Below are 16,663 nucleotides of genomic sequence, written 5' to 3'. Positions count from 1 at the left end.
TACTGCTTTGAGGAGATCGCCCCAGCGCTCTGCGTCTGGTCGTGGTAGACCGGTGGCTGAGCAAGAAGCCTGGAGGGGCGTGATCTGACTGGGTGAAGGTGTGGTGGTTTATGGTGGGGCACAGCCGGTGTGACAAGCAAGAAAGAGAAATGCCCCCAGGAGGGGGTTTGCTGACTGTAAAATACTCTGCAGCACCAGCATCTCCTGGGTGTCGTTGCTGAGGAAGGCTGCGTCCAGCTCTATGCATCAGGGCCCAGGAAGGTGTAGGATGCACCGAGGTCTCCTCGGCTACTGTACAGCAGAGCGAAGAATCTAGGCAGGAACTGAAGCCTTGTGGAAAAGTATCTCATGGGTGCCCCTCCAGAGGGTGGTCAGAGGGGGAAGTAGGGGAAGGATTGCGCCATATGGGTGATTCTCGGGAAAGGGAAACCGGAACTGTACTAAAGAGCAGCCATCTTCTTTCCGCCTTAGCTACACCCTCGTATTAGTATGTGATGGAGTATAAGGGGACAGTTTGAATGAATAACACATAGCTGTTATGCCCTAAACTTAGAATAAGGAACGTGAAAGACATAAGGAACTACAGTAGAAGCAATGCATGCGTTAAATGCATATCTCTGTAAATATCCTAACTTTAGGTGACACGTTATGCAAAAGTACACCCTTCTGGGTAGGAGGTAGGGAGGTTAAGGAGTCCTCCAATTATTATTATTATTATTATTGTTAGCTTCTATTTCGCTTAAAAACCATTAAAAGCCTACATACAATCCAATGTTTCATTTAACAACATTAATACAATTCATACTTATTTGATCGTTAAAACATACAAACAATCAAATAATTCATACATATTTGATCGGTTAAGAATCCCAACAGTATTGATGCAATGCATTTTTCAGTTAAACTCATTAAATATTAATATCATGAAACATCAGGATCTTAAGCCCATCTTGTAATATAATCACCATTCATCAAAATGTTTGACCCATCTTTCAGTCGTTTACTGTACTGTATACTTCATTATTTTATGTGTAATAAAAAAAGATGTTACAAAAAAAAATGTTTGAACCATCTTATCGCATGCAAATCCAACTGCGAGTAGATATCTACTCAAACTTAACAAGCATTGGCATAGCCAATAGGTCTCGCCTTTGGGACCTTATAAGTGTTTAGCCATGCAACAGTTGCATAACTAAACAGTCGTGAAAGTGATCGCGATCAAACATCAAAGCGGCCGTGCAGCCGCGAAACTTAAAGTAAATCGCGGTAAAGCGCCGTGCGTGCGCCCGCGCACATGCACTGTAGCTTTAGGCAGGCCTGGTTGCACTTTTTGGAGCCCTCTCAATAAGTCTCGCCAGACCAGCGCATGCGCTGGGTCAGACGAGACCTAAAAATGATATAAGGTGAAGTGTAATGTTTTGGGGTCTTAGGGCTTCTTGATGTCTCCTGAACCCCATTTTGTTGCCTAGCGGGCGGATCCATTTCTTCCTGATCTCGTCGTAGGCCGTGCAAAAGAACAACATATGTGTGATATATTTGATGCTACCTTGGATGCATAAAGTGCAAATAGACTCTTTATCGGTTTTCATTGTGTGGCTTCCACTTTACAGTGAAGGCTTTGACTTGGAGAGTTCCATAACGGAACTTCAGCTACAATATTTTAGCTAGATATGGTTGAACTCTATCAAGGAACTTTTCAAAACGGGGGCTCGGTTTTACGTCAAGAAATTGCAATGTCAGCCTGCCTCAACTTAGATTAGAGTGCGCAGCGGTCACAGCACGGCCCCAATATACTTGCTTCAGGTGCTTCTTAGAGCTTGGTGTTTTGCTTGTGGCTCACTTCAATAAGAGGCTAGGCCAAGTTTGAGAAGCCAAGACTCAACATGTCAGAATCAAGGGAAGGTTAAAGGTCTATCTACTTTCAGCAATTCTCTTAGGCCTTCCTTCCCCATAATGTACAGGTTCTTGTGTAGTTCATAATCTGACCCAGTAGAGTACAGGTCTCTGAACTGCAATGTGCTCTGTTTGGTGTTTAGATTAATGATGTCCACAAAGACAAGCCGAATACGCCTCTCATAAACTTGTTCTCCCCAAGGGCATGCGGTTTTATATTGCCTGTCCCCCACACCTCTGCCCCCTATGGGGCTGCTGCTAGGGCCTTGTGTCTGCAGATCTCCAGGCCCGCTGAGATCCGCTTGGTTATGGACATGTGGGGGCATATTATCAAGAACGGCGTTAACATTATCACCGCTTTAGCGGCAGGAAACCGCCGCTAAAGCGGCGATAATGGGCTTGATAATATGCCGCAGAGAATTCCAATAGAAGCTCATGTTCCGGTGTGAACATGGGCTTCTACTGGAATTCTCTAGAGCATATTATCAAGCCCATTATCGCTGCTTTAGCGGCAGTTTCCTACCGCTAAGGCAGCGATCATTTTAGCGCCTTTCTTGATAATATGCCTGTGATGTTTATTAAAACGATCCCTTTAGCAAGGTGCATGGACCGTTCTTGCTCGAATTATTTGGGAATTCCATTATCTAGAAACAAGTGTTATTCCAAATACGTAAAGTTTGATGCAAGCTCCAGTGTTTGTTTGCCAACTATTACATTTCTCCTGAAAGTCCTCCAATTCGTTTCCAGTGGGAGACACAGTAAGTGAAGGTGTGCTGCTAGAGGCGAAGGGAGTGTCGGGAGCATGGACCAGGAAAATGACAACAAAGGAAAGATGCCTCAATAATGCTCAATAAGGTAAGAGTGATAAAGCTTAGATTTAAATAACATCCTCGGTTGTAGAGAAGATAGCTAATGAATAGGAACATGTGGTAAAGTTACCACATGTTTATTCTTCTACAAACAAATGATAAAAAGTCAAAGAGGTTTGGTAAGCCACAGCTTTTCATGCCATGACCTCTGTTCCTACATGCCTGCACAGAGAAAAATAGTTTTCCGATCGTATATGTGGACTGGGGGTGGAATAAACAGAGATGTGCAAGAAAAGTGGAGAAAGGAGATAGAACGGAGAGTGACAAGGGAAAGATAAGAATGAGGGTGAAAAACGAGTAAAACAGAGCAGGAAAGGAAAAGTGGAGCGAGAGAAGGAGACAGAGGTCCACTGGACCACCAGGGATGGAGCGCAGGTATAACCAGCGGGTGGAGAGGGCCTCGGACACCAACATTCGAGAGTGCAGGGGCTCTGAGGAAGCCTCACTTAATGATAGAGCTGCGAGGATGGGAGAGCAATTTCACTGACAATGAGTCAGTGGTCTTGCTCGTCTGTCCCCGCAGCAGCCGCCATTAAGTAGGGGTCGGAGAGGGCTGGACAGCTAGGAGGCAGGAGCTGGGAGGGGAACTGGCTTGTGTGAATCGAGCACTGGTTTCCTTACAGTACAAAATACTATGACTAGTAAAGCTTTGAAACATTTCTCATTCAGGATGTGTGCTGTGCAGTGCAGCACACATGCAAAGTGGGAAAAATGAGGAGCAATGAAAGCATTCCTCCTTTTTAATGCCTCCTTCATAGTGGCATTATGTTTGGGTGCAAAACCCTGTTTGCTGTTTTTAGTAGATACGGTTTTGTGCCAAAAACAATGGTTGGTTGCATGGGAATGCCCAACTACCACTCATGGACCCTCCCTTCTTGATTAACGCAAAGGTGCTGCTTTGCATTACTTTGAGGCAACTTTCCAGGGTTACCCAAATGTTTATATAATTAATTTAGAGTAGCAATAAAAACACCCTAATACTAGACCCGAGGGAAATTTCTGTTACACAGGAGTAATCTCGCAAAATGTTGGTAATCTTGTCTTACACTTGTTCCATGAAATTCTCCAAATTACACTGTTCTGCCACAACACGTAATTACACACCTATCAAATAAAAATGTACAGCGAGAGAACAGGAACAACGTAAACGACAAGAACACAAATGCAGGAGCTGGTTTCTGCCTTGTGTCTGACTCTGTTTCTATATTTTTCCGGGGAAAATGCGTCCTTACGTCCAAAATAGGTAAGAGGGTGTACTTTGCCCTAAAATAGTGTGCTAAATGCCAGTTTTGAATTTCAAGTCATTGCATGTATTTTTTTTAAATGTTTTGTAATTACGCAAAAGCAAATAACGCAATTTATTTACACCCTGGCTTAATACTTAGCCAAACATCTTCCTCTCGCTGCATCCCATGAGAAGAGGTTAAAGTATTTCACTTTCACATTAGTGAGCAGAAGACATACCACAGAACACTTTGTAATTGTGTGTTTTCGGTTTGAACCCCGATTGGACTGGACACAGTGTTGCGTCTCTAATGCAGGAAGCTTTGCCTAACCAGCAGGTCACATGTTCTAATGCTGGTCACGCTGCTTGGTTAGTTCAGGCAACTAACTGCTGTAGAGATGTATAAACCTGAAGTGTGCATGTGCCAACAGGGGTTTATCCATATGTTTGAGATAAAAGATGATGCGTCTGTTACACACACTTGTGTGCAACCTGTCAGGGGTCAGAACCAATCCCATTGAGATGGCTCAGGAGTTCATTTGCGGGCAGCAGGGAGTTGTGTGTGCAGCCTGCAGACCACATGACCCCATCACAGCAAAATAGTTCAAGCTGTTAATGTACTTACTACCACAATACAGGGCGCAAGTCCAAAACGAAACAAGCTGGGAAACTTAGGGGCATATCAGCAACACCCGGCGATAATTATCGCTCAGCGCTCTTAGTGTGAGGATAATTATCGCCGGGTAACGTGGATTTTTATCGCTGAGATAGCGTGCTATTAGCAACGCTTCTCTCCTCAGCGATAAAAATCCTCACGCTAACTGCCTAACGTGAGATTATCGCTGAAAACCCAGCAATAATCTCACGTAGTGTTGTGTTAGCTTGATGATAGGGACTCACAAACTTAGCCATGCTATCCACCTTCCATAGGATATCATGGCTAAGTTAGTCCTGAAGCAGGCGTAACGAAAGTAGCGATAACAGGGGTTATCGCTATTTTTCCTGACGCTATGCTTCATAGCGTGGGGCTTGATGATAGGAGAAATGTCGCTTAGCGACATTTCTCCTGTCATGTTAGGTCAGGAACGCCCACTTTGCATCTCATTAGAGATGCAAAGCTGGGCGTTAGGAATCCTGACGCTAAAGCAAGGTTTCACGCGTTAGCGTAGCCTTGCTAATTAGGCGATAAAATTATCAACGCTTTTCGGCCGAAAACGGCCTCAAAAGTGGCGATAATTTTTATCGCCTGCTTGTAAATATGCCCCTAACCGAGTTAGCCGTATGCAAGTGACATCATGGTGCGTGACTTCACAGCGCAACATCACCACAGCACAGGAAGTGACATCAAGGCCCATGACCTCACAGGAAGCGACATCACAAGATGAGACACCAGATCTTAACACTTCACATACAAGGTTTGCAGGTCTATCAGCGTGGACCCGGGTACCCCCCGACTTGTGCCCTGCTGCAATAACTAATGTAAACTGCAAGCCGGGGTTAATAGGAACACAGATCCACAGGTAACGTGCAAACGTGTAAGTAACCTGCTCTGGCCCCAGAAAGGCTTTAAGAAGTGTAGCTTGCTGTGAATAACATCAACAGGCTGCCGTTCTTACTGAACCCACCCGTCCTTTCACCCTTCGAAGACCCCAATAAAATGAATATATTTAAATGTATTAATTCTAACAGACTTGATCTTTGGGTGGAAGTCAGAAATGAGGCAGGATGGCTTGCCAAATGATGGCTTGACGTTGGGGGTCCCTTCCTAAAGTGCCGAGGTTGTACAGCATTCACCGAAGAGGGCATTTGGGCACATTCCAACTTCAGCAGAAAGAACATCTCTGCCCCTCCCCCTCCCATCGACAAGCAGCCGAGCTGCGATAGAGTCCATTCAGCAAACAAGCCTTGCTATCATGATAAATAGCCAGTGATTGGTTTAGACATCTGAAAGGATTCTCTACAATGCTTCCCAGCAAAGCAAATTTGTTTTCCGGCTGCCAAGCTCGAGCTTTCCCCAAGAAGGGAAAGGTGGGCTGGGGCTGGCAGAGTCGAATAAGCACACAGTGAATACCTGTACCTTTCTTGAGGGCTGCTGATGCAGCAGCTGCCAGCAGCAGGGCAGGGGCTTGGCACGCGCCCTCTCTGCACCTTGTAATGTGCCTTGATGAGCACTGGTCCTTTGAGAGGTGCCCAGCGTCCACCCATTCAAAGCTCTGCTGTTGTAAATAAAAACTGAACAGATGTCTGGCTTGCCACACTATGTTCAGCTAAAGAGAAACAGGCGGGCTGAGTAAGGATCAGCTTCCATCACAGGTACTGACAGTGCAGTTTCTCAAATGTTGGTCAACAGACCCAACCTGTTGGGTGGTGGAGGCTGGGAGGTCAGCTCTGCTAGCCAATAGAGAAGAGGCATGAGATGCAGGCAAATGGCCAGTGCTGATGACGTTAGAATTAGGGAACCTGGCTCAAGTCCCAGCATTGGCTGACCAGTCTGTGATTTTGGACAAATTGAATATTTCTGCGCCTAAAAAAATAAAAAGAATCTGGATCCAGGTTTTTTCAAAGTCTTTGCATCTGGGTTGTGTCACTTTTGTTGCACAGCCTGGGCGCAAAATCCATTTTAGAATTTGCAAAGCGATACAAATCTCGATTTATAAAAAGAAAAGTTAATGCAACACAGTGCATAGAGCTGCCTTGAATTACTTTTTATCAGGTAGGTATTACATGGGTGGTGTATGGCCATTCCTGTGTATCCACCCATGAATTCCGGCACAAACCCATATTCACAAAGAATTGTAAATAAGGGTTTACGATGGTTTGCCTACTTAAGGTAGGCATAATGAGGAGAAATATCTTTATTTCTCCTCATTGTTTCATCTCAAACAATATTTTGTTTGCAAGAAGATATCCCTTCCAGCACAAAAAATATCCGGACCTCAGCACAGGCACCCTGGCAACATGACGCACGTGTGTCTGTGTTGGCTAAGTTGGCACAAGCGCTAGGAGAGAGCAGAACTGCACCATATCTTTGAAACCAGGGTGCTGTGCTGCTCCCTCCCTTCCATGCAACGCAGCACTGCACCCTCGCTTGCTGCGCTGCATTGTGAAATGTTTGTGAATATGTCCCCTGACCTTGCGTAATAGCGTTTGCTGCTCATGTACAGTGGTCAAATGCCCTTAGTCAAAGATTGCACTACATAAAACTGCAACAAAAGAGGTGCAGGGACTTTCTACATTGCTCTAGTCCTGTCACCTGATTTACCTTCTTGCTCTTGGCTACCACAGCAACACCACCTATAAGAGACCGGAGCACAATGGGAGGCGGGGTTTTCCTCTTTTTCCTCTTTTTAGACCGAGCCTACTGACTAGCAGGCACCTCGTTGCGAAAAACATATTGTGGGACTCCCAAAAACATACAGGGGCTTGGAGCTGCCCATTACTTCCCATTGCTTGACTTTCCTGTTATTCTCATTTGACTGCTTTTTATGGAGCATTGCCTCTTACCTTCTCTATTAATTGGCTGGCTTCTATGCTTCTACTGCTTGCTTCTCAAGCACTACGTTTTTATTTTAGGTTAAGTACACCACTAGAGTGCATGTGTTTTCCAGTTTTCTTCCGCTTGTAATTCTCTTTCCCTGTAATTTGTGTTATTCTCTGTGGCATTGTCCGCCCCCCCCCCCCACCCCGCCATACTTTCCCCACATTCGTGTCCTTCCCCTGTTGCTTCCTCACCTGTGTGCTTCCCATCCACCTGCTTCTCGAGCTCCCTCGCCCGTAGCTTCTTCTCGACACCCCCACCCTTTGTGTTGCTTGCATACCCCACTCTCCGTGATGCAACCCCACCCACACCTTCTGTCTCTTTTGCACGTTGCTTTTCCTCCCCACCACCCAATGTTGCCTCCACCCACCCACACCCTTAGTGTTTCTGCCTCCATTTGCACCCTCCAGTTGCTGTTCCTCACCTGTGCTTCAAATAAAATGTTTTCAGGGATTTTTTTATTTGCTTGGTCAATTCAGATTGGGAAATAAAAGAAAACTAAAAGCGGCCGAGTCCTAGCCTTTTCTTTTTCTTATTTAGCCATGCTAACCAGCATCAGGGATGCTGTACAGCATGGCTAAAAACACTGACAAGAAACACTGACAAAGCCAATAATTCTCTAAGACAAGACCTAATGGCTTTGCCTATGCTTGTTTAAAACAGGTCCTGATTTTTATACGTAGCTTCAATAAGCTCCAGGCGAGGGTTTGTGAGAACTTGGGTTGCTGGTTGAGGTGGGTGTGAGCCCTTCTCAAACAAGAGCCCTAATTCCTGTCAGGGTGACCCACCAAAAGTCATTAAATTAACCTGTGCTTAACCCTCTGGTAGCTTGGCACAAAAGCAGGCAGGCTTAACCTAGAGGCAATGTGTAAAGTATTAATGGCGCACTCAAACAGCATATGGTGAAAACACAACACAAGAAAAAGCCCATGCTAATTTAGAAAAAAGAGTACCTTTTAATAATTGTTTGGCCACCAAAACAACAGAAATCCAGTCAGTGGGGCTGCAGTTATGTAGTTTTGAAGTTTAAGGTGAAAAATAACACTTAAAAGATCAAAGTGCCAACCATGGACATCTAGTTTTGCAAGGCAAGGGCAAAGTCGAAGGAAATGGCCAAGAAATATTTGTTATATGGCTTTAAACAAAGAAATTGTTTCTTTACTGCATTTCTAAATAACGAAAAGTATGAATATTAGCTTTTGAGCAAAGTTAAGATGGCACCAAATGCCTTTGAAAAGCACTCCTTGGTCCCTTATTAGTATACCATTCGGGTAAAGCGTTGCAGCCACACCTGCCACAGATCCATTGACGTTATTGCCACCTAGTGTTCTTATTGGGGAATTGCAGGCTTCTTGCTTCTAAACTACGAATAAAGAGGGTCTTTAATTCATGTGCAGTATTTGCTTGTATTAAGGTCAATGCTGCCAGGATTGGTTTACCTCTCTTCTTCCTGGCTAGGTCTTTATATGATTGTCGGAGAACTATTGTTTCTGATATATTACATACACTTAGGGGCAGATTTACAAGCCCCTTGCGACACTTTTACGCTGCCGTTGCATCACTTTTCTGACGCTGCAGCGTCGTAAACAATGCACCATGTTGTGCCCTATTTACAATGTGACGCATCTAGGAAGATGCGTCACGTTGTAAAGCCCTGCACTACATTATACCTGCGTCAGGTATAATGTACGCAGGGTGGGCGTTCCAACGTCCTTGTAAAAGTGATGCAGTGAAATCTACAAGATTCAAGATTTCACTGCGTCCCTTCTACGACGCCACAGCGTCAAAACCTTACGCCTGCTTGGAGCAGGCGTAAGTAGGGGCGCAGCATAATAGGAATAGGCATTCAGAGGCACTGCTGGAGCTGCGTTGTGCTTGCAACACGACTCCAGTAATGCGTTGCCTTTACGCCAAAAGATGCATGACGCATCGGTCAATCCTTGCGCCACGGTGCGCTGCATTGTAAATGCGACGCATTCATAGTGGCACAAGGCTTTTTTTGCGTGACGCAAATTAACTGACGCATCTCTGCTAATATGCAGAGATGCGTCAGTTCTTGTAAATCTGCCCCTTAGAGTAGCTGTGGGTCAGCCAGGCTGAATTGCTTACTTTTCTGTCTCACTTACCTGGGTGTCATCCCTATTCTTATGTTTCTCCTACTCAGAAGTATTTCAGTCTGAAACTGTTTTTATTGAATGATGCATCCTTCCACTTCTGAAGATTTTTTGAAGAAATTGCAGTGCACGAGGAACTATTTTCTCCCTCTCTCCTCCTTCCATCCTTTGTATTACCCCCCCTTTCCTCACCCTAACACCAAACATCCACTTGCCCCTCCAGCATTCTGTGCGCATAGTTCAATATTTAGGAAGGAAGGTACATCACCAGCCCAAAACGTTTCACACTGATCATGCCTCAAGGCTATTGTTAACTAACTGAACATTTTAGGCAGGACTGCTTCAAAAAAGATAGTGGTGTAGGGCGTTCTTTGGCAATTATATGGATTTGTCTTTTTGTGTATTGCTATTGTAATGCAAACGAATTTTCTTTTTAATTAAAATAATAAAGATATTTGGACACAAAAAAAAGATAATCTGTCAGAATTGATGGTCTAATTCCTCATTTTTGTGGTGTAGTGTTATAGGTACTGAACCTACCATTAGGATGAATTACTTTACTTCTGATTTTCATTTTGTTTCAGGGAGGTGAGCTGTTCCAAACACAATGTTGTAGAGGCAATTTACTCTTGCCATAATGAAAATGACAGTCTTTAGTAGAAATGATACTTAATGGCCCGTGTATTAATACACATTAATGGTCCCATTTCCAATAGAATCCCATCTAGAACAGTACAGCAACCCCCCGGTTTTTGTAAACGGTTCAAGGATATTTAACCGACCTCTATGAAGAGCCTTTTCAGTCAGCTCTTCCTTTTCCTCTTCCCCTTCCCCTTCATTTTAATAGCTCTGGCTTTTTAAGCATAATGTTTCTCAGGAGGAAAAGCAACAAGTGAACAATTTGCAGAACAAAGAAGTGTCATTTGTTCTGAGTTGTTTCATCTATTCTGGAAGCAAAACGTTTTCTATTCTTCCTATTTTGTACGCCGGCTCTAAAGAATTATTTATATGCTTTTCTTTGTTGTTTTGTTCTGCCAATTGTTCACTGGTGTTTTTCTGATGCATGCTTAATTATCTTTATCACAAGTAGGGTTTCTAAACAATGTTTTGAATGACGCCTTTGTCGCAGGCGCGGTGCATCCATTGGGGCGTGGGGGCGTAGCCCCCCCGCCCGCAGCTCCCTCCTAGCTCCCTCCTCTGTGAATGTCAGTCAGCATGACGTCAGACCGTGGGCGGTCCGGCGTCATGTTGACTGACATCATTGTCAGACGCCTCTTTGGGAAAGGCAGCACAAGTGCGCATGAGTGGGCATGGAGCGTAATGTTTACTCCGTGCCCAGTCATGCGTACTTGTGTTTATGCGGCCTTGCGCATGCCCATTAGGAGCCCCTCGGTCTCCTAATGGGCAGGCGGCGGGCGAGGAGTAGGCGGTGCCGTCAGCCAATCCTGGCGCTGCTGCAGCGCCTGGATTGGCTGAGGGCCGGGTTGCAGTCACTTGCGTCACGTGGACGTGGTGTTCTGGACCGTTTGAAGGGGCAGAGAGGCGCCAACGCGGACCAGGAGAAGAGGCGGTCAGGTAAGTGTTTTTTAATTTTAGTTTTAGGGTGGTTTGGCTGGGTTGGGGTTGGTCAGGTTTGGCTGGATTTGGTTTGGATTTGTTTGGTTTGGTGTTGGGAAGGTTTTCCAGTTGTTTGGCAAAATTCGATCGAGATTTGCCTGATTTTGGGGTGTTTTTGGGTGTTTGCTGACGATACAAAACACAATCGCGTTTGTATCCGGGACTACTCTATTGTTACAGCAAGAAAAGTTATACATTTATGTTGACGGCAATCGGTGTGCACGTGGGAACCAATCTGAACATGTTTAGGTCAGTGTCATTTGAGGCTTCGCAGGTTTTCCTTTCAGAGGCATGTGTCGGTGGAGGTTTGTGGGTGGTGGCCTGCAGGTTTTCTGTTATTGGAGGCTAACAGAGGAGGCTCGCAGCTGCAGGCATCGTTAGCAAATAGGATGGCTACCTTAGAAGCTGCCAATGAGTGTGGATTGGAGTGTCCATCTTCCATGATATCTCCCTGACACTCCTCTGTAAGATTGTGGAATTATGAATGTATAATGCAAGGATGAAAGTGAGTCAGAAATCTGAAATTAAATGTAGACAGTATAAGGCTCTACCCCGCATATTAAGTTTCTAACCAAATACTGAGCATTTGTAGAGTGGGCTTATATGGTCTTATAATCCATTCACCAAGAGACATGACAAAGACCCCATTACAACTCCACTCTTAATTGTGATTCGGCTGGTAACAGGACTACAGAAATTATGAATAATGTGAGACGCCGTATCCCGGATATTTCCATCCCCAGACATTTCACCTGCTTAGAGCAGGTGAAATGTACAGGTGAAGAACTGGGAATAGCGAGCAGGCATCTGTTCGGAAACATTTAGTCCAACCTGTTATTTCTCAGGAAACATCTCATAATGGCTTTATATTCCCCCAACCTGGGTGCTTGAATACCAATGCCGTATTCCTACATGAGTCATAATAATCGGTGCGGTTTGAGGATTCTTCCTGTTCCTTGTGCTGTTGCAGGGGCGGCTGGTGACATTTGAAAATGGCGGGATATGCACTTAGCTGGGATCAGAGTTGTGAAGGTCTAATTTTGATTGCAAGTGTTTTGAAGAAAATCCATGGAGGGGAAGGGGTGGTTTGGTCCTAGTTTGAGAGTGCGTTTTGACGCGACTTTGTTACGGGGCACTTTTACGCCTCGCCATTTTCAAATGTCACCAGCCGCCCCTGCTTTGTCGGCACCTTATTACTGTTGCTCATTGCTGTTCAAGACATCCCGGGGATTGCAAAAACTGGGGTCTTAATCCCAGTGTCCTCAGACACCTTTCTTTGAAATGGGGCCCTTTTTCAGTAGATGTCTTAGCATCAGGTTTGAAAACTCGGCTACATTTGTTTTACAGTTGGAGGTAAGATCCTCAAACTGTGGCCTTAAAGACTTTTCTTCAGGGTTGGTCAATAGACAATGAGTATGCCGGACCTCCTTTCACTATGACCACTCATCTCTTGGCACAGGTTGGCCATCAGAAAAGCATGGTGGTCTTCCTGACTCCCTCTTGCAAGTTCAAAACTGGTTCTCTTGTGGCCTGGGCGGTGAACTCTGCTCTGTTTGCCTAGTTTGCGGAGTTTTCTGCACTCCGCTCGGCGAGGTCGCGGAGTGCAGGAAACTTTGCTTCGCGTTGTGCAGCAGAGTTTTTTCCCCTCTTGCGAACGTTTAGTTCGCGAGCATGAGCTGCAGCTTGTGTACAATTTCTACCCGAGCGGCAGGAATACCAGCGCAAACGGCAGTTTGCACTGCACTCCGCCACTTGCGGAACTCCGCGGAGGTTTTTAGTCACTTCGCAGAGTCCAGCGTAGCAAAATTGCATGAATTACACATAGGCCTGGTTCTCTTCTGTCCTGAAATTTTCCACCGACTGTCCAGTAATGCTTCTGTCGATTCCAGGCATTCTTCTCAGCCCTCAAGGTCAATATCACAAAATGATCCTCAACCAATCTCTAATGTTGGCAGCTTGGAAGATTTAGGATCTGCTTGGAGAATCACAGAAACTGTGAGAGGAGCTCCTCAACTCATGTGCCCGTACAGACTCCCAGGGACAACTAAAGCATATGGTTCAGCATGGTCAGTGTAAAATAACTGGTGTCTTGACAGTGATTTCATCCTTTTTCATCCAGTGTAGTCCTGAAAGTTAATTTTCTGGTCTCTTTTGCCTCCCAAGTAAAAGCTTACAGAACTATTATTACCTATAGAACAGTCATCTTTGCGGTACATGTTCAGTTGGATCGTAGACTGGTGGAAGGGCATCCACTTGTATGTCGTTTTTTAAAGGGAGTAAGATTTTGCAATCCTTCAAAACTTAAATACCTTATGATGTGGGATGGTAATTTGGTTTTAAATTTGTTTATTTCCTGTATGGATAATCCAACCTTATCATTGAAATTTTTATTTGGGGTGTTTGATTACTTTAAAATGTCTTTTTGATGACAAAGCCTTTTTTGTTTCTTCAGTTCAATATATATCTTCAGGGAATTGTTTCAGTGTGCATATAAGTACAAAACCCAAACTAATGTCAGTACAATACCCATATTTTCCTCCCCAACCTAAACTTTGTTTGGGTAACTGTTCGACATTGTATATTCATTATACACTAAGGATCAGAAAATGCCCTCTTCAATTTTTTATTTCAAAACCCCAAAGCCTGCATTGTTTTCTGTTTTAGCTCTTTGGATATGATGGGTCATGACCCTTGCTGGAATCGTCACCAGTTCTTTCTAGCTCAGTCTACTAGAAGAGTAAAGGGCCCTACAGCCTTTTTGTGCAGGACTAGCCTTGAGCACATTATCAGATTGCCAGATCCTTGTATGCCAATCTCGTGGAGCCTTCTGATGAGGATGCTTTGAAAAGCAATGTTGAAGGTAACAGAAAGGTCGAGCAGGATGAGGGCTGCTGTTTCTCTTTAGTGCAGGATAACTGGAATGTCATCAGTGGCCCCAAAAAGTGCTGTGGTTCTTTCTGAATCCTGATTGAATGTTGTCTAGAAGATGGTGAAGCTTGAGGTGGTTGTGAGTTGCTTGTTGATAGCCTCCTCAATCACTATGGCTGTAAAGGGGAGGAGAGAGATGATTAAGAAGTGGTTCAGTTGATTTGGGCCAGCTATGGGCTTGTTGAGAAGGGTGTTGATTTCTGCAAGTTTCTATTCATCAAGGAAAGTGGTGGACATGATGGAAGTGTTGATGATGTGGGCTATGGTGGTGCTCATTGGTGATGTTTCCAGGTTGTAGATGTAGTGAGGGCAGGGTCTGTTGAGGCCCCTGAGTTCGATAGTCCACATCATTGCCGTTGTGTCGTTTCTGGTGTGGGTTGTCCATTCAGTCAGGTGGCCATTTTGGTTGGTGGGAGTAGGTTAGCAACACATGCTCTGATGTTAAGTTGGTGTGCAAACTTGCTTTAGAGGTTTGCGATTTTACTGTGGAAGGAGTTAGATAGGTTGTCGCAGAGTTGTTGGGAGGCAGCTATGTTGTTGACAGTGGCTGAAGGTGAGGTGAAATACTAAACAGTTGAGAAGATCTCCTTGCAGCTGTTGGAGCTTCCTTCAATACAGTCCACTAGTGATTTTGTCTTGGTGTCTCTTATTTGCTGATGAGAGTGTCTGAGTGCAGCCATTTAGGTAGTTCTGTCAGTGGTGTTGTAGCTGGTTCCCGGGTTCCTTTATAGCTGATTACAGTGTTGTTTGGTGTCTCGGAGGCCTTCTGTGTACTAGGTGGCCTGCTTGTTTGATCTACTATTCTTGTCTTGTTCGGTTTGATGGGTGAGAGGGAGTCCATGCAGTTCTTGATCCAGCTGTTGAAGTAGTTGATGTCCTTGTGGAGGTTGTCTGTGGGGCTAGGTTGATTCTTGCTGAGGGCGCTGAGGCTATCAGCTTTCTGCAATATTTGCCCCAGCTGTGGCTTGGAGTGCTGAACCTCATAGAGGTGTTGACTTGAGGTGTGTTGATTTGGAAGCAAATGGTGGAGACGTCGGTCAGTGCGAACGGTGTGCTGGACTTGTCTTTGATGCTGTTGCTTGTGGTGAAGATGGTCCCAGTGTGTGTCCTGCAGTGTGTGCTGGTTCTGGGACGCGCTCGATAAGTCCGTTGCTAAAGCTTTTGAGGAGTGCTGTGAAGCAGGGGTCGGTTTGGTCCTCCAGGTGAAAGTTGAGGTCACCGAGGACAATGTAGGCTCTGGAGTTGTGAGTGGAGTTATGAAATTGGTGACAAGGTTGGTTAAGGTGGCTCGTGGTCCTGGTGGTCAGTAGGCAAGGGTTCTGTTCAAGGTGAAGTTTTCTACTGAATAAGCCTGCAGTTGCAAGGAAAGGGGGCTTCTTGTTTGTAATAAAGAATGGTCATGGCTGTGTTGACTGTTTATTGGTTATTGTTCTTTATGACTTAATTTGTAGTTTTATCATAAAGGGTGATGGGTTATGTGATTTTGTCTTGGCTGCTGAAAAATTACATAATACTCACCTCCATGGGGCAGATTTATGTTGCCTGGCGCATCCCTGCAAATCAGCAAGGATGCGCCAGGAATGATGCGTCACGCAAGTTTACCCTTGCGCCACACATGATGCGCCGCATTTATAATGCGGCGCATCATGGCGCAGGAATAAACAGATGCGTGACGCATCCAATGGCGTAAGGTTGGCGCAGTGCTTCAGTTGCGTCGCAAGCGCGACGCAACTCCAGCACTGTTCCAACCAACCCTATCCCTAACATGGTGCGTCAAGCCTTACGCCTGCTTCAAGCAGGCGCAGGGTTTTGGCGCATCAGCGTTGGGAAAGTGACTCAGTCAAATCTTATAGATTTGACTGAGTCACTTTTCAGGGGCGTTCCTGCGACGGAACGCCCCCCCCTATGTCGACACGCCCACGTGAAACCTGACGCAGGTTTTACGTGGCGCAGGGCTTTACATCGTGACGCATCTCCATAGATGCGTCACGATGTAAATATGGCGCAACGTGGCGCAGGGTTTACACCGCCGCTGCGTCACAAAAGTGACGCAACGGCGGCGTAAAAGTGGCGCATCTCCGACATAGATCTGCCCCCATGTCTTTAAAAAAACCAAGACAGGTCCACAGGATTTCATTCTATCCTTTCTTATGACTCTGATATCCTTTGCCCAGGGGGACATACTACTATTGGGGGACATCAATTTAGTTTGGGATCTGGATAAGGACACAACACACGCACACAGGGCTCCTGGAGGGGTGTTTGGAAAAGCGCTGCGTTCACAACTTCAGCTCATGGGGTTGGTGGCTGTATGGAGGGACGCCACTCCCACGACACGGGACTATTCGTTCTTCTTGCATTCCCATAGAACGAATTCTCGTATCGACCACATTTTCATTAGTCAATCCCTGCTCCCATCAGTACTACAAACTCAGTTCCACCTGATCTGCCTGTCAGACCATGCCCCCATGGAGTTGAC

The 16,663-nt window shown here is 45.3% G+C and overlaps 1 protein-coding gene across 1 annotated transcript in view; it reads right to left on the bottom strand.

Moving 5' to 3' along the window:
* SLC13A5 (solute carrier family 13 member 5) overlaps window positions 1-16,663 on the bottom strand; it is a 321,734-nt gene that overhangs the window by 257,125 nt on the left and 47,946 nt on the right. The window lies entirely within an intron of this gene.

This window comes from Triturus cristatus, chromosome 3_2 (genome assembly GCF_964204655.1).
Source record: "Triturus cristatus chromosome 3_2, aTriCri1.1, whole genome shotgun sequence".
NCBI lineage: Eukaryota > Metazoa > Chordata > Amphibia > Caudata > Salamandridae > Triturus > Triturus cristatus.
The sequence above is the reverse complement of the archived record's forward strand: the minus strand, read 5'-3'. Positions and strand labels throughout refer to the sequence as shown.